Source organism: Misgurnus anguillicaudatus, unplaced genomic scaffold (genome assembly GCF_027580225.2).
Source record: "Misgurnus anguillicaudatus unplaced genomic scaffold, ASM2758022v2 HiC_scaffold_28, whole genome shotgun sequence".
Lineage (NCBI taxonomy): Eukaryota > Metazoa > Chordata > Actinopteri > Cypriniformes > Cobitidae > Misgurnus > Misgurnus anguillicaudatus.
In genome coordinates this window covers 9443348-9466222 of record NW_027395278.1, presented here as the reverse complement: position 1 = coordinate 9466222, position 22875 = coordinate 9443348, and the positions used below count along the sequence as shown (strand labels likewise).

At 40.6% G+C, this 22875-nt stretch overlaps 1 protein-coding gene across 7 annotated transcripts in view; it reads right to left on the bottom strand.

The window, feature by feature from the left end:
* Window positions 1-22875, bottom strand: part of LOC129417554 (molybdenum cofactor biosynthesis protein 1) — a 187259-nt gene that overhangs the window by 161619 nt on the left and 2765 nt on the right. Inside the window, exon 1 of one of the 7 annotated variants that reach the window (XM_073864851.1) lies at window positions 13272-13405. The exons of the other annotated variants lie outside the window; for them this stretch is intronic. The gene's annotated coding sequence lies outside the window, so the exon portion shown is untranslated. Of the gene's footprint in view, window positions 1-13271; window positions 13406-22875 lie in introns of those variants that run through there. 7 annotated transcript variants of the gene reach the window in all.

Here is a 22875-nt window from a genome sequence, read left to right as displayed (position 1 = left end):
GAAGGTTTCGAGGCAACTTTGCGCGCGTTTGGACATGTTTATTTCACATACGGAGTATATGAGCTTGGACAGACTCGCGCTGTGTGCTTTCGGTTTAAGATTTCTGGATCAGATAAGGATATGAACGTTTGTTTTGTTAATGTTTCTGGGCGCGTGCTTATTTCAAAGACGTGTTTCGGTTTACGAGCACAAGCTCCAAGAGCTGAGGCAGCACGTATGTGGAGATATTATGCAGGGGACGCGTTTGTGTGCAGGATGCAGGGGTAAACGGACGTCTAACTAAAGTGAGTGTTTCAATTTTCTTTGTTATACTAAGGTGGCATTTATATACACAATAGCATATCTGAGCGGTGTTTTATATGTCTATATTGTGAGAGCAGTGAGGCTGATATTACACAGATGTAATTACAGTAAACAAGAGACAAAAAGAAAATTGGTAAAACTAAATAAACATTTAAAATGCATACCCTTTTTTAACTACTTGAAAAGACATTTGTACTGCGGATCTGAAACCGCACGTTACTGTTTGAATAAGACTTTGCTACACACCAGGCCAGAGTGTTATTGTGTGTACCACAATGTAACACCACGTTTAAAAGTAAGTCATGATTGGTGTCTGTCAGACACAGTGGTGGTGGCTATTTTCTTTGTTTTACTAACGTGGCATTTATGTACACAATATCATATCTGAGCCGTGTTCCGATTAATGGGAGTGGCTTGCAGTGCTGTGCATTGTGGTGCATAATGGGAGTTGTAGTTTTTCATACAAATGTGCTCTAAAGTCACATTTGGTCTTTTCTCGGTCAAATAGGCACACAATTCTACATTTATGTTACATTTTGACTACAAATATGACTCACTTTCCATAAAGATTAATGTTCCTATCGGTGAAATGGCCCTTTAAGTAGGTTAATTGAGGTTACTGTCTCTTTAAGACCAAATAAGCACAGACTGTTTTCTGACTGTAATATATTCATACACTTAAGACTAGAGGTCGACCGATTCATCGGATTTGCCGATTAATCCTCGCAGATAACGATAACAATAACTATCGTTCATCTGCAAAAATTCCGACTGATAGTTTTTTAGGGGTCAAGCCCAGAATGGGCGAAGACCCCTATTGTATCCATTAGTTTTCTTTTTCTTTTTCTTAACTATTATTCTTCTTCCTGTTCCATTGCGGTCTATGGCAGCCCATAGAACCGTACGTAGGAAAGTTATGAAATTTGGCACACTGACAGAGGCAGTGTTTCCGCTATATACATTCAACCGTGGCGGGCCGCCACGCCTAAAACATCCCCGCCACGCCTGCGGTTGTGGATAGAAAGGATACAGCAAACGAAATCTCGCCGGATGAGCACTGTTTTATCCTAATCCTTCACCCAAACCCAACTCTAAACACAAAATTTCACAGGATTGTAGGATGTATTTGTCTCTCATTTAGCCAGAGCCGCTGTTTTCATCCTAAAAATCCTACCTCCAAATCTAATCCTAAACTTTTCGGCATTTTCTGTATCCCTTCTAGACAAAACCCACGAGGGCAGCTCGCAAAATAAATAAAGCTACCGAAATGTCAGCCCTGCCAGACTGGCTGTTTTAAAGAAATAAATTTCTTTCTGGATTCGCGTTGTTCACTCATTTATAATAAATAAATCTCCTAAAATATCATCATTTCCCCCATGGGTTTAGTTTCATGCACAAATGGATTTAAATCAACAGATGATGATTAGGCTACGTCTCTGTTTTGAGAAATAATAATAAAATAAATAAGCCTACACGAAATATGTTATAATTATCAGATTGACAAAACGAATAAAAAAGTATTTGAGTTGCTGTTCTTTTTTTGTGAGGCGCTGTTAAACCAAAGCAGCAGAAAGCACGTCATATTTTTAATGATTTTAAATAAGCACAAGGTTTTCTCCTTATTGTGAGTTTACACAAATAAAAAAAAATTCAGTTTCGAATGTTATTTTACTTGTATCTGTATGGCAATAAATTAAGGGTAATATAAGTTGCAAGGTCATCACGCGTATGCTTTTCACATGCGCATATACACGGACGCAGCGCTGGGCTGCGAGAAAGAAGTTTTTTGGACATTCATTTGGAATCACTGTACTCATATTATCAACTTATCAGGCCATTAGTTATTTAGAATATAGACTATAAGCGCAGCGCACTGCTGACCGCTCAGCTGTCAGTCAATCTTCTGTGCTTTAGATCGACCCTCACAAAGTTTCACATTAAATGATAAGATGTTTGTCCAAAAACAAAAGGCTAAACACTGAATACGACTTATATGGGACTGCAAGACATTAATAGTCAAATCTGTTTGGAAGGAAACCTACATTATTCCCGTGGAAGAGACGGACGTTGGAAATAAAAACTTGAGGCAGACAGTGAGACGGTTTCATATATGTTTTCAGACAGCAGGATCGGGGTAACCGCGGGTGAACCGCATAATATTTGATGTAACGGGTGTAATAATATTAACGTGTCATTTGCGTTGTAGATGCAGGTAGGGACTCAATAAGCAAGAGTAGGCTAAACTGCAGGTCTAACATCCAAGACCAAAATTCGACTCGATTCCGATAGGTAGCAGTTTTTAAATGGCTTATTTGTGTTTAAGCTCTGTCTGAAGAACTTTAAAGGTTTATATTTAGCTGCGCGATTTGGGGTGTGACCGGGTCAGGCTCTTTATGTCAAACAGGCCGAGTGTGGAATGCTGGAATAAATTGCTGCTGATGTCGGATAACTGGTCAGGTGTTCTGTCATATCACAGCGGTGCGGATAATCAAACAGGACTGTGCGGGACTTTGCAACAGCTCTGTAACGCTAAACATGAGCACAAACTTGCACACTACATTAAAACTACAATGAAAGATCCATATGAAGCTATAAAACTTACGTATTTTTTAAGAAAATACAGTTTAGATTAAACATAGAAAAGCAATATGCTATAAATATAAGGAAAAGTAAATGACAGCATGAAAGTGATAAAAAAATACATGTTAGTTTACTGTAGCCTATATTCTACATTAAAAATCATCATGGGCGCCCCCTGCCGCCACAGCTGGAAAAAATTATAGAGGAAACACTGAGAGGACAGTCCAAATACTATCCACAGCAATTTTGGAGTGCCTATCTCAAACCCGCAAGCGCCACCGACAGTCCAAAGTTACACTTACGTTTCTGCTTATAACTTCTGATCTGTAAGTCATAAAAATGAAATTCTTGCTTCCTCTGATTCCTTGACTCAAGACGATTCGATTGGACCCGTCATGAAAATTTTTCCGCCATGAAATTTTTTTCGCCATTTTGAATTATTCGTAAAACCTACTTTTGCGAACTCGTCCTAGAGATTTTTGCCAGATTGCCACGAAAATCGGTGTACAGCATTTAGAGACACTCAAGGCAAAAAGTTATTAAAAGAATTTCGATAAACCAATCCGTTGTCATATAGCGCGTCAATGAATTTTACGTAAAGTGCAAAAAAACAGATTTTAGGCTGTATCTTCGTCAAACTTAGGCATATTGACATGAAACTTGGTACTTGAGATGCCAGTCAGGAACTGAGGGTGCATGCACAGTTTCGTTGCAGCGCCACCTAGTGGCCAGACGAATGTTTTATGCGCCTATAACTTTGGCTGTGATTGACGTATTTTCATGGGATTTGTTTTCTTGGAGTTTTGAATAGTTGCCGAGTCCAATGATACCAAACATGCCAGGATTTGCCTTGCGGTTAACCCTGTGCGGCAAAATAGCACTTAAAAAACACGCGCAAATATCTCTTTGAGCTTTATTCGGATTGACTCGAAAACACCATAAGAAGAACAAAGCATTACCTTCTGAACAAAAAACTCTATTTGCGTAATATTAAAATTTCCATCAGAAATGGCCGAAAATTGCAAAAAACTAAAAATTACCTTTAAATTTTGTGTTTTTTACACATAAATGGTTATAACTTCGCAACGAAAATAATTTTTTTCCCCAGATTTGATACGATGATGTATGAGCAGAGTCTGAGGCTACACAAAAAAAATTGTATGCTTTCACCACTAGTTGGCCTTATAATTGAACAAAACCTGTGAAATCAGGCAACTGTTTCTTCACTAAACTAAAGTGTATTCACCTTATTTTTCACGACAACAAGGACGGCGCCATTGCGCTCATTTTGTCAACGTTCTTCCGGCCGCATAGACGATGAGCAGCTGAGGCAGTGACTGAAGGCGACGCGTTAAGCTTAAAAAGCTCACTCGAGCGCCTTTATGTTTCTTTCTTACCAATTTTAAGCCAACTGAGGAACACCCTTATCCCAAGTAAATGGTTCGACTACGATGTTCCGGTAACTTTAAACCACGCCGGGTGTTGAAAAGGTGTCCAGTTTCAGGTAAGCTATCTTAGCTAACTTTGTGCTCGTTCGCCTAAAGTTAGATTTGTGAAGTCCGTTCTACAAATACACTTAAGATCAGTAACGTTAGTTTATAAAATGCATCTATTTGAATGGTTTTATTTGTTCACCTATATTTTTATATTTATGATAGTACAACGAGATATTATAGTACATTCTTACAGTAGCCCACGTGATTCCTACAAGTTACTGACATTTCAGATGCTAGAATGTCAGTTCATTTCTCATTCAGATATTGATAATGACCTATTAAACAACGTATTATTTAACACTGAAGTTAAAGGTTGTGTGTATAATGTTACTGTCTCTTTTTAATGCATCTCTCTCTAATCCACTGTTCTGTTTAAGTATGGGTGCCATTTATATATTAATTCTCATGATGCAAGTTTATTTTAAATACTAACATAAAAATGTTTATGGTTATATTGTTTTCACAGATGCATTGATGTGTAGTGATGCAGTGGACAACTGTGAGGATGATACAATCAACATGTTCCTAAACTGTGATGCAGAAACACAATGGGAGGATCCATCCGTCTCTGACCACAACTACACTTTAAAATCACAGCTCAACCTGAAGCAACCTACATCTGATATGGGAAAACAATGGTGCAGTTTCCCTGACAGGGCTTATGCTGGTCCCAGGCTAAAATGCATATTTGAGCTACAATAATTTAAAATCACCTTCTACTGACATACCTCAACATATATGAGTGCCATTGTTTTGTCACAAGATGCGCACCAGTCTTGTTTTTTTTTGTAGGGGTTGTTTGTAAAAACTAAAATGTCCTAATATTATTAAATCCTAGTCCTGTAAACCCTGTCCGAGAAACTACTTCAATGTGTTGAGCTGGCACAAATGTACATATCTCTGCTGAGAAACAACCATCTTTGTGTCAGCTTTACAGAGGGTTGATATTGCATCCATTACACAGTCGCCGCCAAGCACTTTACCAGTACATACACCAACAGCTTCCAGATAAACACTTGGGATCAGCTCCTGATGACTCCGATAAAGCTGTGTCTTAATTTATTGCAGGGTGGTCTTGCTTTACCTGTTGTAAAGTTACATTAAACCTTCATATGTGATCAGATGTCATGCAGTGATATTAAACATTTACAGTGGGATCAGATGTTGTGCAATTATATTAAACCTTTACAATGTGATCAGATGTTGTGCAGTTATATTAAACCTTTACTATGTGATCAGCTGTTACCTGTCATGCAGTTATATTAAACATTTAATATGTGATCAGATGTAACCTGCCATGCAGTTATATAAACCTTTACAGTGTGTTCAGATATTATCTGTAAGGAATTTCTTAAACCATATGTAAACTTTGTAGATTCCACTTAAAAGGATTTAAGTCTCCTGATTTGAAGGAATATGTTGGCAAGTTTGCAAATGAATTCTATCATGGTACCACATAAAAACGAAATAGTTATTGGACTGGCTAAGGTGCACATTTGCTTTAAAAAAGACAAAATCACTGTGTAAATATTGGTAGACATACTTTTCAGTGTTTCCCACAGATCTGAAATTTACTTGTGGTGGTAGCTCGTGAAAAGGGCAATCATTATATCCACCGACAAAAAATGGTCTACTATACATGTGACAAAGAACTAATAATGTGTGACACAACACAATACTTTGATTTATTAAACATTAATATTAATTTCACATTATAGTTCATTAATCTAACCACCCCAAACTTTCTTTGCCATAACCAAAGCTGACACTGTTTGTTAAAGCACCACGAAAACACTTTGTTTTTGCACTGATATATGAAGCAATTTAATGACCCCTTTTATCAAACTCAATTATATACAATACTATGTACAGTATATTAATAGACAGTGCAGGTCTATAGATTATAAATGTGACTGATGTTATAATGTTAATAATTTCTATTAGGCACTTTTACTGCTTCTGCTTTCTATTTCTCTTTTGCCGATTAAAAAAGCTTAATCCACTCATTATTTCAGATTTAAAAGTCTACTTGCTGTCCCGATGACAGACTTTACATTACAGCTTTGCGTTTTTTATATCCTGAGTCAGCTTTGCTCATTCAGTATTAGCACTGCTTTTTGCTACAATCTCTGTGCAAACTGTTTAGATTTTAGTAAAGATATGGTCTATTAATTGTAAGATTATAAAAAAATGAAGCGGCGCGTGGTCGTGACAAGAGCCAGCTGTTATCGCCAAAGAAACCGGATGCACGCTGAAACAGCACTCGAGCTTTGCGCTAGCGGCCGTTCTCCAATCGACTCGGGTTTTACACACAATATTAATCAGACTTGGGACCCGAAGTAATGAACTAGGACCGACCCGGACCCGACTGACCATTTAAAATATAAACCCGGAACTGTACGGGTCCCGCGTCCTCAGTGAAGAAAGACCTCTAATGGTAAAACTCTGCTCAAGTTCAGAAACATGAAAGGATACAATGTGACACTGAGGTTGCTTCGCGTCGCACCCAATTCATTGAGAAACAGAGAGCACGTGAACGGACACTCAACGGGAGAGACACAACGTGCTTGCACGCAAAATGAAGCCAACTTGGATGCTATAAACACATATGCACATAAGCATATGCGACCATTTTGGTCGCAGTGTAGTTCCCTGGCTGCTCAGTTACCTCAGTATGTGCTGCAGTTGATCCAGTTTGCGCGCTGGATGATGAGCTTATGACACGTGCATCATCTTCACGGTCACCCGGCCCCCACCTTTCTATCTCTCGCGCTCTCTCTCTCTCGCTCGCGCTCTCTCTCTCTCTCGCTCGCGCTCTCTCTCGCTCGCGCTCTCTCTCTCTCTCGCTCGCGCTCTCTCTCTCTCTCGCGCTCTCTCTCTCTCTCGCTCGCGCTCTCTCTCTCTCTCTCGCTCGCGCTCTCTCTCTCTCTCTCGCTCGCGCTCTCTCTCTCTCTCTCGCTCGCGCTCTCTCTCTCGCGCTCGCGCTCTCTCTCTCGCGCTCGCGCTCTCTCTCTCTCGCGCTCTCTCTCTCGCGCTCTCTCTCTCTCGCGCTCTCTCTCTCTCGCGCTCTCTCTCTCTCGCGCTCTCTCTCTCTCGCGCGCTCTCTCTCTCTCGCGCTCTCTCGCGCTCGCGCTCTCTCTCGCGCTCTCTCTCTCTCTCGCGCTCGCGCTCTCTCTCTCTCTCGCGCTCGCGCTCTCTCTCTCTCTCGCGCTCGCGCTCTCTCTCTCTCTCGCGCTCGCGCTCTCTCTCTCTCTCGCGCTCGCGCTCTCTCTCTCTCTCGCGCTCGCGCTCTCTCTCTCTCTCGCGCTCGCGCTCTCTCTCTCTCTCTCGCGCTCGCGCTCTCTCTCTCTCTCGCGCTCGCGCTCTCTCTCTCTCTCGCGCTCGCGCTCTCTCTCTCTCTCGCGCTCGCGCTCTCTCTCTCTCTCGCGCTCGCGCTCTCTCTCTCTCTCGCGCTCGCGCTCTCTCTCTCTCTCGCGCTCGCGCTCTCTCTCTCTCTCGCGCTCGCGCTCTCTCTCTCTCTCGCGCTCGCGCTCTCTCTCTCTCTCGCGCTCGCGCTCTCTCTCTCTCTCGCGCTCGCGCTCTCTCTCTCTCTCGCGCTCGCGCTCTCTCTCTCTCTCGCGCTCGCGCTCTCTCTCTCTCTCTCGCTCGCGCTCTCTCTCTCTCTCTCGCTCGCGCTCTCTCTCTCTCTCTCGCTCGCTGCTCTCTCTCTCTCTCTCGCTCGCAGCGCTCTCTCTCTCTCTCTCGCTCGCGCTCTCTCTCTCTCTCTCGCTCGCGCTCTCTCTCTCTCTCTCGCTCGCGCTCTCTCTCTCTCTCTCGCTCGCGCGCTCTCTCTCTCTCTCTCGCTCGCAGCTCTCTCTCTCTCTCTCGCTCGCGCTCTCTCTCTCTCTCTCGCTCGCGCTCTCTCTCTCTCTCTCGCTCGCGCTCTCTCTCTCTCTCTCGCTCGCGCTCTCTCTCTCTCTCTCGCTCGCGCTCTCTCTCTCTCTCTCGCTCGCGCTCTCTCTCTCTCTCTCGCTCGCGCTCTCTCTCTCTCTCTCGCTCGCGCTCTCTCTCTCTCTCTCGCTCGCGCTCTCTCTCTCTCTCTCTCGCTCGCGCTCTCTCTCTCTCTCTCTCGCTCGCCTCTCTCTCTCTCTCTCGCTCGCAGCTCTCTCTCTCTCTCTCGCTCGCAGCTCTCTCTCTCTCTCTCGCTCGCGGCTCTCTCTCTCTCTCTCGCTCGCGCTCTCTCTCTCTCTCTCGCTCGCGCTCTCTCTCTCTCTCTCGCTCGCGCTCTCTCTCTCTCTCTCGCTCGCGCTCTCTCTCTCTCTCTCGCTCGCGCTCTCTCTCTCTCTCGCGCTCGCGCTCTCTCTCTCTCTCGCGCTCGCGCTCTCTCTCTCTCTCGCGCTCGCGCTCTCTCTCTCTCTCGCGCTCGCGCTCTCTCTCTCTCTCGCGCTCGCGCTCTCTCTCTCTCTCGCGCTCGCGCTCTCTCTCTCTCTCGCGCTCGCGCTCTCTCTCTCTCTCGCGCTCGCGCTCTCTCTCTCTCTCGCGCTCGCGCTCTCTCTCTCTCTCGCGCTCGCGCTCTCTCTCTCTCTCGCGCTCGCGCTCTCTCTCTCTCTCGCGCTCGCGCTCTCTCTCTCTCTCGCGCTCGCGCTCTCTCTCTCTCTCGCGCTCGCGCTCTCTCTCTCTCTCGCGCTCGCGCTCTCTCTCTCTCTCGCGCTCGCGCTCTCTCTCTCTCTCGCGCTCGCGCTCTCTCTCTCTCTCGCGCTCGCGCTCTCTCTCTCGCGCTCGCGCTCTCTCTCTCTCGCTCGCGCTCGCTCTCTCTCGCTCGCGCTCGCTCTCTCTCGCTCGCGCTCGCTCTCTCTCGCTCGCGCTCGCTCTCTCTCGCTCGCGCTCGCTCTCTCTCGCTCGCGCTCTCTCTCTCGCTCGCGCTCTCTCTCTATATTGGATATTTCTGATTACCCCGGTTATGTGTTGCCGTGTCAACTGGGAGAAACGGGGTTTTAGGTTCTTAAACGTCACATTTTGTGCCAGAAAATGTTTAACGTCATGAGAGCGCCCTTACAGTTTGTTTGGCTACTGATCAATCAGGTTTATGTTGGCTGAATCCCAAACCGCCTACTTCCATACTATATAGTATGTAAAAAGCGCTACTTTGCATACTATATAGTATGGAAGTAGGCGGTTTGGGATTCAGCCCATGTTTGCTGTTATGAAAGGAACAGGAAGTCGCTCGTGTTCTTCGTTGGTGTCAATTCTGACGATTTTGATTGGCTTGCATGGCTGTATTCCCCTTCCTACACTGCCTCCCACAGGTTTGGCATAGTTATTATGCCGCTTGACAGCGTATTTATGCGGGTTGATGTAAATGGAAAGTTTTTTTGAAAACGATGTTGTGTGCACGATATTATTATTGAAAACGGAGGCGGGAAAGTAGTCGTTTCTCAAAATACCCGGCTGTGTGTAAATGTAGCCATAGTGAACTACAAACAATCTTCTAACCACCAAACTAACCACCGAATGCACTGTGCCATATTAGCAGCAGAAGTCGGTTGACAAAATGCGGAAGAGCGAAGAATTAAAAAGCGGCGTGGCGGAATAAGGTGAATAGTTATGAAACTAGGTAGATGTAACGCAGTTATGCCCTAAGATTGCATGCACAATTTTGTCATTGCGCCATCTAGTGGTTTTGAGACAGAAATATGGTATTTTTTGCCTAAAACTGCTTCTACAGTACAACTAAAACCTTGAATCATCATGGATTAAGCCTTTAATGACTTGGAGTATAAACATTGGTGGATGCCAAATCCACTCCCTAGCAACCAATGAGAATACCTTATCAACCATTTTTGCAAGAGCTATATTTCTGCATCAGAACATCGTAGAGACATGGGGGTGGGCTCTTTTGACTCATTAACACCACTGTAACATTTTGTGAGCTGAGTATTGCCACACCAAGCACCACTCACATTTCCTTCAGTGATTTCATTGTCAATGCTATTCGAGAAGAGAGGGAGTGATTTCACTGCATGAGAACACAGCTTTTTGATGATAACTGTTATAATATTTTGTGTGAACTCAAGAGATTTTTTATAGTTTTTTTAAACTGCTCATCTGAACTCAACTTTCTTCTGTGCCCTTTTTGGCTTGACCCCGGTAATTGCTGCTTGCAGCTATATTTTTCGGTTGCGTTTGTTGCTTACTCAACAGGGAAGCTCTGCTACTGATCTGCATTAAAAACTAGTAGATTGCCCTCTACTGGTGAAAACTAACACCATTAATGCCTTGTGCTGGTTGTTGTGACACGTGATGTGATACGCAACGCAGCAACAGGGGATCGCACGTGAATGTAAAACCAAGTAAAAAGGTACAGTCAGGGCTGGACTGGGACAAAAATGTGGCCCTGGCATTTTGGCCCAAATCGGTCACACTACATACACTGCAAAAAATTATTTAAGAAAAAAATCTTAGTATTTTTGTCTTGTTTTCAGTAAAAATATCTAAAAATTCTTAAATTAAGATGCTTTTTCTTGATGAACAAAATGACCCAAGAAAATAAGTCTAGTTTTTAGACCAAAAATTTTACATTTAAGTGATTTTGTGCATAAAACAAGCAAATCTGCCAATGGGGTAAGCAAAAAATCTTGAACATTTTTCTTACACACTAAATGCAAGAAAAATTCAAGAAAAATTAGCTTACCCCATTGGCAGATTGTTTTGCTTGTTTTATGCACAAAATCCCATAAAAAGCGTTTTGCAGGTTAAAATTTTCAACGAATTTGTGCAATTTGCTTGTTGATAATAAACATTTAAACTGTTATCCATTTTATTTTATGTTGTTGGGTATCACAAAACCCGAAAAAGTATGAAAAAGTACAGCGGTTTGCAATGATTCTCCTTTCCCCCACAACGCACTGTATGACGTCACGCTGGGGAGAGAATTTACCAAAGCCGCCTTGAGAGCATTGAGAATGACTATAGAAAGATGAGTAAAGTACAGTTTTGATAGCGCAGATTATAGATAAATACATAGATAGACAGACAGACAGACAGACAGACAGATAGGGACAGACAGACAGAGACAGACAGACAGAGACAGACAGACAGACAGACAGATGGATAGGCTAGTATAGAGAGATAGGCAGACAGTCAGATAGCATAACGTTAGCATATCTTCGTGTAGAAAGTAAACAAACAATTAACATACTCGTGCATGCTGGCTTAAGGGGGTCCATGATTCTGCCTGAAATGGGTGTAACTTTATGCGATCTTCAGCACAAACGGTTTTGGCAGCATGTCTCTAATCCTGGAAGCTGAGTGAGGCACGTCACATCTGTTCGCGGGGACCAGCGACCCAAACGCACTCACTTTCTTACAGCCAGTAGCGGAATGGCAATCGGGAGAGTCGGGTCTTTCCCGGTGGGCCGATCTGATAATAGTTATACATTTCGAGTTAACACCGTCTGGCGGCGTGATGTGCGGCGGTTCCCGCAGCCCGCTGGTCAAACTGTGCAGCCTCTCTGCTCAACAAAGTATATAAAAGTGCTCAACCTGTTCGGCAGGTCCAAACATGTACAGGATTTATAAAAATACGGTGATCAATGAGCGGTTCCTCCTCAAATGGCATAGTCTGTCGTGGTGTAAAAAGCCGCCGAACGCCTGTTTATTACAGTATGTATGCGGTCGGATCCGAGTGTGCTGCAGCTGCTGACTGCTGCTGCGTATAAAATGATCGTGTGATTCGTTATAATCGCATAAACAATATAACAAAGCATCCTTTTATTTCACAAAACAATATATTTGAGATATTATTTGATAGACTAGTAAGTGTGGATTAAGGATGTTTAAAAATCTCTAGCCTGGTGGTCAGGACATGAATGGATCAAATCAGCAGATTTGCGAAGTTTTATTTATCTCCACATATATCATAAATAATAATTAGCATGGTAACTTTGCAGTATAACACTTATATATTTCCTACGATGTATATATGATTTCCAAATGATATACGTAAGTATTAAACAGCAATAAATGTCTCATCTATCTCTATGGCTCTGGCTGAGGCTTTCTCCACTTCTCCCCAAAGTGACGTCATCGCAGAATTGCGTAAAAAAAACGTTAATACCAAAAACTTAAAAAAAGTGGTCTTTAAGACCATTTTTGAGACATTTTAAAAATTATACACATATCTTGAGTGATTTATGTACCCATTAATCGACAGTGGTGGTTAACCTGCAACACGCCCTTTAAATGTAACATTTTTGGTGTAAAAAGTAGACTTATTTTCTTGGGTCATTTTGTTCATCAAGAAAAAACATCTTAATTTAAGAATTTTTAGATATTTTTACTGAAAACAAGACAAAAATACTAAGAATTTTTTTTCTTGAAAATCATTTTTTTTGCAGTGTATAATTACAAATACCACCCATCTTTGCACGCCTTTAAATATGTATAGCAATAGCAATTCCATAAAAGCACTAAACCCAATTAATAGCAGGTAGAAAAGAGTGAGAGTTGACACAACAAACACTTCTAGAAAGTGTTATTTATTAGTTTAGTTTAGTAATCCACACTTATGAATCCTAAAACAAGCTTCATGCAATTGGAAAAATTTGCCATTGAATTGCTGACTTTTTACAAAATACAAGTGCTGCTTACAGTAATATTGAAAACTGATTATTACTTGCAGTACTTACAGGAAAGTATTTACTACATTCACTGAACTAAACTTGTGTGATTACAGTAAGAGATTTTTAACATTATCTGTCAAAAAATCTACGAATCAGATACACTCTCGTAGTGACAGCCCAAAGAGTGCAATTATTTTATTGCAGCTTTATCAACATAATTTTGTGTTTTTGACTTTGTGTTTTATCAAGGGGTATCTATTTAAACTTGTGTTTTGAAAGCAGTTCTGCTTACCGCAGGCACTACACTCACTTCTCCCTCGTCTCTCTCCCTCTCCTCACTGACACTTTGCGTGCTGGTACTGCCAGTGCCACCACCGCCACCATCATCACCATCATCACCAGCGACGCGAGTTGAAGGTCCTGCTGCTGCAGAAAACATTTGTGTTATTTTAACCCATTTTGCAGCGTCTGCCTGAAGAGCCTGCTTCTTTTTGTCACGCAGTTTTTCTGTGACTCCCTTGAGTTTTTTCTCCATCTCTCTCTCTCTCAATTTTGATACGTGAACTGACCGACGATGCACGCTCGCTTGCACAGAGACCAAAGCGGTGATTGGGCCAGCTTAATGTCATTCAAAAAAATAACCAATTGGCTGCTACTGAGTGGGCCTGTCCATCTAGGAAAAAAAGGACGATGACTGGGCTGGTCAGTCATTGGGCAAGCTTAATGTCATAAAAAAAAAATAACCAATGGGCTGCTGCTTAAATATCAGTGGGCCGGTCTATCTAGAAAAAAAGACGCTAACTGGGGTGCTCAGACAAAGATAGTATGAGATGTATCGGCCCAAAAAGTAGGTCGGCCCACCAGGAAACTGCCCGGTGTGCCAGATGGCCAGTCCGCCCCTGCGTACAGTACACTAAAGTTCACGTTGTCATATTAACTATTACAAATTACATACCTGTATAAGTAAGAAATAGATGCTGCATTAGTTGTAACTTATATATTTCCCAACAATGCTTAGATGATGCTAACATTAATAGGCTACCTTAAGCGTAGAAATAAACAACACCACACAAATGCGAAACAATGTGTACATGTCTTGCTTTTTGCTGCATTGTGCTGTAGTTAATACCATCACGTTTTTAACGTTTGTAATAGGCTAAATAAAATTTTAAAGCGTCCTATTCGAGATGTCTTTAGCCTTTATGCAGCCGAGAGAAAAGTAACTTACAAACAGTTATGGTCTGGTTTTAGCTGATTTTAATCATCATTGAAATACATCATTTGTTATTTTAATTAGATTAATGTGCTCTTAAGGCATTTTGAGAAATCACAGTAATTAAAATAAAACACTTCACAGTCTTTACTGTATGAATTAAATATACACGCATTCGTATGAAGTACAACAGTTCTTCACTGATGAGCAGAGAGTAATTTTATTGAGAGATGAATTAGGATACTGTAGCTTTAAGACGTGGGAGAGATCGTTCTCTTCACGTGCACTGATGACCAAGTATTACCGGCTGCTGTGTATGCGTGCAGCTGGTGTCCGCAAACAAGAGCAGCTGTGAGGAAAATGTAAGTTTAAACCTTCAAAACTTTAAAACGAATGCAAGTAATAAACTTTCGGCATGAGTATGCAATTGTCCGCGATAGATGTGTGTTGTATATGCTGTTTGATAGGGATGTGAAGACGCATCGCGCTGAGGACCGGAGCGCGTCCTCATAAAAAATATGCATATCTCTGTAAAGGCAGAGAGAGAAATCCAAATCTGTACGTCACATGCGCAACGGGTTACAAAATGCTTGCACTGTGTAAAATGGTCTCTAATTGCAGCTGCACCAGGAACGCTATAAATGACAAAAGTAATCAGAAAGATTGGCTCATGAGATCGGCAAATTTAGTGAGTGCCGATTGCGTCATTTAATGCCGTTATCGGCCGATTACGATCGGCGGCCGATCGATCGGAGCATCCCTAATTTAATTTGTACTTTTTTTACAACAGTTCATGCTATACTGTTTATATAGTTTGAATCTGTTTTTGTTGTTCTGTGGTATAGTTTTAGTTTGCTTAGTCTAAGGTTTGTTGAAAGTTAATATTCATATTTATTTTTACTTAAAACTACAAACTATTTTGTCAATTCTTTATTCTAATTTGGTAATAAAGTTCAACACAACTTTGTTGTGTTATGTTTGAGCTCAGTGAATGAGTTATGAGTGTTGTGTTTGAATTCAGTAAATGGTCAGAAACTATCGGTTAATTTATCGGTTATCGGCAGTTAGTGCTCAGCTTGGCTATCGTTATCGGCAAAATCCAATATTGGTCGGCCTCTACTTAAAGGAGCATTTCACCCGTGGAAACATTCATCGTTATTAAAAGTGGATCATATTTGTAGTCGACATGTAACATAAATTTAGAATTTGGTGCCTATTTGACCGAGAAAAGGAGTGTTTGTAGTCTCACCCCCTCTACAAAGATATAGGACTTCCTTCTTTCAATGATGCAAAATGATGATTTTTACATGATTTAAAGAAGGAAGTGTAACACTGAAATCTGTATTTCTCCTGTCTCAGGGGAAACAGAGGGAATCATGCACGACCATTCAAAAACATGACTCGGTTTCTAACTATACAAAGCTTAATGCAAATGGGTGAAGTGTCCCTTTAAGACATAAACAAATGTTTTTATTGGAAAAAGAGTACTATGGAGATCATTTTGTTTGTATGTGTCCGGTCAAGAACAGAAAGGCTTTATGTTTACTTGCTTTTTGAAACGCGTCTCTCGTATGTACTACCAAGTGCCCTTAAACGTGCGCGCACACAGAGACCAAGGGTGAATGAACCCAAACAGTACAGCATAAACATTCGCTCCACATAAAAATGTTCCGTTGTTTTTTATTGCTTTATTCGCCGAATGTATGTTAATTGACAGTATGAGACACATTAGCACAACTCTCTAAAGTTTACACATCAAGACTTCTGATCGATCATGTCTGACAAATTCAACCACATGTGCCTCTGTGCCTACAGAAAGGTGCTCACTTTAATGCCTTTTTGCGGTTAAATATGTCCACATTGCAGATGTTGCTTTAGACAAGCATGTGCAGGTCACGGTTTCTGTTTGCGCCATCAAAACATTTCGGCCATATTGTTTCAGTGATAAAAGTCTTTCGGCCGTAAACCGAAAATGCTCTTTTGGGCCATTTTCGGCCAGAAATTTTCAGTGGTCGAATATTCGGTGCATCCCTAGTGGTTGGATTAATGAACTATAATGTGAAATTAATAATAACGTTCAATAAATCAAAATATTGTGTTGTGTCACACATTATTAGTTCTTTGTCACATGTAGCCTATACTGCCCTCCAAAGGCTAAGTGCAGTATCTACGCAAACACTGAAACTGAGAAAAATGGCTTTAAAGTTTTTTACACCAGCCAGTCAAACATGTTACTGCAATTTTGGCACACACATTTCTCTGAAATGGGACAAAATTTAACCAGGAGACTTTTTCACAAGACACAACAGATCTCACAAAGCCCATTTTAACCCTTAACTCAATTTTGACCAAATGCGTAGTTACTGCGCTTTCGCTTTGTAGGGCAGTATAGTAGACCATTTTTTGTTGGTGGGTTTCATTATTGTTCATTATTATCCAGAGCGGCTTAATATAACTAATTTGTGCGACCAAATCATGTTTTGCACCAGTAACTGAAAAAGTTAGTAGCGCAAGTGCCACCAGTGGAAAAGGTTAGTGTAGTTCCTTAAAGGTGTATACTACGACAGAACTAAATGTTGTGGCCCACAGGTGAGACAAACTTTTCTACTTGGTATCTGTTAGACACGATACATTATAGAAAGGCCCACTCATATTACACTTAAACTTTGTCTGGGATCGTTTGATTTCCTCACTCCCTTGCTACCACACACTCCTATGCCATTGTTTCTGCGTCTCATTCACACAGAGGGCTTTCGGGGTATCTTACGGCAATGTTACGAGGTCCTCTTTCCTGGAACAATCCCAGAACATTTACTGGACATGGTTGTGTTCACACAAATGCCTGTCTGCCAATTCTACAGATATTTTCTGGGACCAAAGTGCTGTGTGAATTAGGGGTGGGCAATACAGCCTCAAAATTATATCATGATATTTTAAGAATTTTTGCAGTAATGAAAACATTTACGGAAAAGGAAGGGCAATTTCCACCCAATGAGCTGTCCTTGATGACAAACTACCTAATTCAAAGTGTAAATACATTGTCATAAAGTGGAAGAATCAGCATTAAATGCGCTCTATGCGAATCTGTGTGACGTCACTTTTTGTTGATGTTTCAACTGTTTTTAAACAAACGGAGCATAGCTAAATCCTCCCCCTCCCTTCCGTGCTTTCATGAACGCGCCCAACCCCCACCCCCAAATCCTTCTTGTTGTTTATTGGCTAGAATATTTTGGTTTCGTGGTGCTAGGTTTTGCCACTGTGTTTTTTTTATTGCAGTTTGCAAAGCCTGGGCTGTCTACTAGAGCCCGACTGATAAAGGATTTTGAAGGTCGATACCAATACAAATGTTTGTTGGTTTTAAAATCCGATATTCCGATATATCGGCCGATTTTTTTTCCCAGAAACGCACAAAACATTAACTGATTTCCCTAACATTAGTTATTTGTAGTTATTTATGAGTTTTAACTAAAATAATATGATAATGCATTTTAAAAAGAAACTTGTTTCTTTAATTGTCTCGTGACCAACTTACCATGAACTCACTTAACCGTTGTTCTCTCTGCCTGGATAAGCAGGTTGCAGGATGTGTGACGCGTTATACACGAGTGTTGTCAACAGGGAGGTTGTAGAGTGCCCTCTGGTGGACAAACTATACAACGGCAACACTCATGACATGGTTGAAGGCTGTTTCGTCCGGGGTTTTTTATATTCATTTTTCGGCCATTATGAATGCCGATACCGATAGTTTGGAAAATGCCTAATATCGGCCGATAATATTGGCCTACCGATATGGGTCCGTGAGATAAATGTTTATGTAGTTCAAATAAAAATCAAGTGAATAAATCAGATTTTCATATACAGTAAACACAGAAGAAATCGGCTGTTGTGAGAAATCGGGTGTACTTTAGGACCCAGGAGTGGACGATGCGCCCGCACCTTGCGGCAGTCGCTGAAGAAAAAAACAGGGTAAAACGGAGCTTTAAACTCATCAGTTTGCATAATTTAATGGAAAATGAATAGAAAAGATGGATGTGTCTAATAAAATATTAAGTAAACGTGCGTCAGTAAAACCAGAATGTGAACATTTGTGAATTTTTTTTGTATTTTAATTCAGTCAGTAAAGTAAGTTACTGTCACAGTGGTACGAGTTGGTAGTGTTTTCCCTATATAACGCAACTCCTTAACACTTTAGTTTAACAGTGACTAAAGTAATTTGCACAGCGATGCTCGGTTCAGTCATTAGTTTACTTTTTGGCTGCACCCGCTGCTGCTAGTATCTCCTCATCGCTTACAGCTTGGTTGTACTCGCGTTGCTGACATGCTGCTTTTGCTCTCATGGGTTGTTGCTGTGGGGAATGTAAGGGCACCATACGTCATCACGTCGCTATATCATTGATATCATGATATGACATTTTTTTTATCATGTAAAAATGATACCAGTATTATCATGAACGGTATGATATGGCACACACCTAGTGTGAATGAGGTAGTAAAGTACACGAACACAGATGCAAGCACTTGTTCAACACCCTTTGGTGGTAAGCAAGTGGGTCACTGTTACTTTTAGATATCTATAACAATAAAATGTATAATATTCAAGACATCTACATTAATTCCATCTATAGCACCCTTTTTAAGTAACGCAAAGAAGAATTAATACTGTTAATAATGCACAGCCAGACACATTCAGTAATGCAACAACATTTAAGTCCAGATGTTTTAAGTGCTTACATAAAGTACTGTATGCTTAGAGGAACTTTTTGATTGGCGTGCACAATAACGTGGATATACCGTATATGCCCGAATATAAGACAAGGTTTTTGTACTAAAAATAAGACCGAAAAATGGGGGGTCGTCTTATATTCGCAATATAGACAAAATCACAGGAAAACAGTAGAGGGCGCCAACACAATAGGTCAGATGTGTTTGATTTAAAGCAGATGGTTATTTTCTATCTATCTTCAAAGTACCACAGTTACATACATACATGGGCCTACATAATTATTGCATTTTTGTGGAAAGGTTATTCATTTTTGTCACTTATTCATTCATTTCTGAACTCATTCATTGACCGAGTGCACTTTATTTTCTGACAAATTAATCAAAATATTTAATGAATGGTGTTAATTTTTTTTCCAATGAAGTATCACTAGAATTTACAAATAAAATTGTTTCCTGTTGAAAACCAGATTTTTTCAACAAAATCGCTTTTTCCCCAAAAATAAGTCTGGAAAATGGGGGTTTGTGTGCACAGTGTTCCCTATCAGGCTAACTTACAAATGGTAAGAGATAGTCTGACTGTATGACTTTGTAAATAACAAGTAAATAAATGAAATGTTGTAAACAGTAGGTGTCGATGTATGTTAGCTAACTCAGACTTAGTACCATAATTTAATTGATACTTTATGATTACTAATGGTACCAAGTATAAATTATTAATGTTAGTCTCATTTGTAGCGAAATAAGCAGTTCAAGCCGCAAAAGGACAGACGCCATTTCAACATACGTCACACACTCGGTTGCTCTGATTGGTTGTAGGTCTATCCAATTGAGTGCAGAGCAGTGTTGGGCAAGTTACTTCCAAAGTGTAATACATTATATATTACAAATTACTGTCATTTGAAAGTAATTAGTTACATTACAATATTACTGACTCTGAATTGTAATGAGTTACACTACTTTTGCGTTACTTTTGAGTTACTTTCATCAAAATAACAGAAGTATGACTAGACATTATAAAATGTTAAAATGTAGTTTATTGATGCTTATAAATCTAGAAATTATGTGTTGGCCCTCGAGCTTTGAATAGGCACGGTGAAGACTTATGGCAAAATACAGTAAAATCACTGTCAGAATCATAAACAGACAAATGATCTGGTAAAAGTCTGGTAAATTATGGTACACATACCAAACACAATAGAGCTAGAGCCCACTATAATGCAACCTATAGACTAATTACATGGCAAGACACGCACCCTCTTTTCATTTCTATTCTTTAATTCACTTTTAATTCAGATTCATAGCACAAACCTGGCATGCACTGGGTTGACAGTGACACAACTTATCAAAAAGTCCTATTGGAGGATTAGGTCTCAAGGAATACAGCTCATTTCAGTAGAATATAAGGATTACATGTAGACTAACATATAAAACACAGACAAACAGAGGAACACTGCTTTTTGCCAAACAATGCATATAGGCTCCCATACAAAGGCTGGTAAAAACTTTAAACAGTGATGTTTAAATGTTCTATTTAGATAACCATGTTTAAGTCTACACTAATGTTATGTTGTAGTTTAGGTTGCTGTTTGTAATAAAACTGTAGATAGCATAGTAATAGCCTAGCAATCTATTATGTATATGGAATGTAACCATAGCAACGTTAGCTTACCTTGTCATTGCTGGTGTGATATGGATGTTACTGACAAGATTTCTAAGAGTCTCTTTACTTCTGAGGTTCAAGCAGCATGGGAGACCGATATAAACTTTCTGTTGCTTTTACTTAGTGCTCTAATTCGCAGAATTATGCATGTGCGGCGCTACCGGACCTGATTGCGACCACTTTAGTCAATGCTATACAGCTGCGGATTTCCAAGATTCGGCTCTTTAAGAAACGTGTCTATATTTAACGCGCACCGCGTCCAAATCGCATTTCAAATACAAAATTAAAAATGAACATGCTGCATACATCACCTGGAGACAGACATACGCTGCGTCCCAAACCGCCTACTTCCATTCTATATAGTAGGCAAATAGTACGAGAAGTAGTGCTTTTCGCCTACTATATAGTATGGAAGTATGCGGTTTGGGACGCAGCCATAACTATTTTATGCTGTGTGGATGCTGGTCGCGCGCATTGATCAAAAATAAAAAAATAAAAATAACACGGTCAAATTTTGAAATGCATTGTTGTAATGCGCGTTATAAGACTGTAACGAGTAAAATATTACCAAAATTTTATTAGTAATGCGTTATATTCCTGCGTTACAGCAAAAACGAATATATTACTGTAATATATTATATTTTGTAATGCGTTACTCTCAACACTGGTGCAGAGGCATGTTTTGTCCTGCTGTGGTTGAAACACGAAGTACTATTGCAAATAATTACAGCCCAATGGAGCGGTATCAGACTTAAATTCTGACTAGAATTAAGTATGACATAGTCAGGCTAGAATATAGGTGCACACCTTATACCAATGAATGCAATTATTAACTTTTTCCCCATAATAACTGAGTTTCTGACAAATACTACTATAATAAATAGACTTGACTCTATATGCATTTTTGCACATGTCATTATGCACAATTGATCAAACTTTAATAGGAAGCAAAATACCTTTATATTTGTAATGTAGGTGTTCATTTGGTTTTCCGGCTCTCTTTATCTCTCATTTATGCATTGTCTAATGACCCCACATCTTCATGTGGTTGAATCTGTGTTTGATTTAAAGTTTATGCAAGGGCTGAGCACACCATCGGTAGATTACTGAGTGTATGTTTACAAAGAATAGACGCCTTGTCCAAATGAGTGGCAAAAACATTTCAATATTAAAATATGTTATTGCCTTAACTAAGAATTGTTGATACATCCCTCTATCATCTGTGTGCGTGCACGTAAGCGCTGGAGCGCGCTGCGACAGCATTTAGCTTAGCCCCATTCATTCAATAGTACCATTTAGAGATAAAGTTAGAAGTGACCAAACACATCAACGTTTTTCCTATTTAAGACGAGTAGTTATACGAGAAAGTTTGGTGGTACAAAATAAAACGTAGCGCTTTTCTAAGCGGATTTAAAAGAGGAACTATATTTTATGGCGTAATAGCACTTTTGGGAGTACTTCGACTCGCCTGAAAAGTCCACTCCCCTTCTCACTCTCATAATGGGAGAGGAAGGGTGTTACTGCGCCGAGTCGAAGTACTCCCAAAAGTGCTATTACGCCATAAAATATAGTTCCTCTTTTAAATCCGCTTAGAAAAGCGCTACGTTTTATTTTGTACCACCAAACTTGCTCGTATAACTACTCGTCTTAAATAGGAAAAACGTTGATGTGTTTGGTCACTTCTAACTTTATCTCTAAATGGTACCATTGAATGAATGTGGCTAAGCTAAATGCTATCGAAGCGTCGCAGCGCGCTCCAGCGCTTACGTGCACGCACACAGATGATAGAGGGATGTATCAACAATTCTTAGTTAAGGTAATAACATATTTTAATAGTGAAAATGAGTAGACTATTCCTTTAACAACATAAAAATGTGTTTTGTATAAAAATTTTACCAGCCAATCAATGGTATTAAAGCATTTGGACTGAAATGTGGCTGAGGCGCGCATCCGCCATCCTATCCTAATCTCTTCACGTTTCACTAATTCATGTGTTTAGGGCCACCCCGAGGAGCCATAAAGTAATGAGGCTGGGAAATCTATTCAAAGTATCGTGTGTATTCATTTATTTATCGATATTTTGTGCCAGCATATCGATTCTCGTATCGCCAGAGACAGACCAACGATACATTGCCCTATCGATATATTGTCCCACCCCTAGTTGATAAGCTGGCTAAGGAAGTTCTTAAACACTCAGAAACAGATATTCAAAAATTTAGTTAAAGGGAACATTTAAGAATTCATGGAATTCGGGCATGGAATTGTGATAGCAAGGGCAGGTTTATAATTTTCAACAGCAAG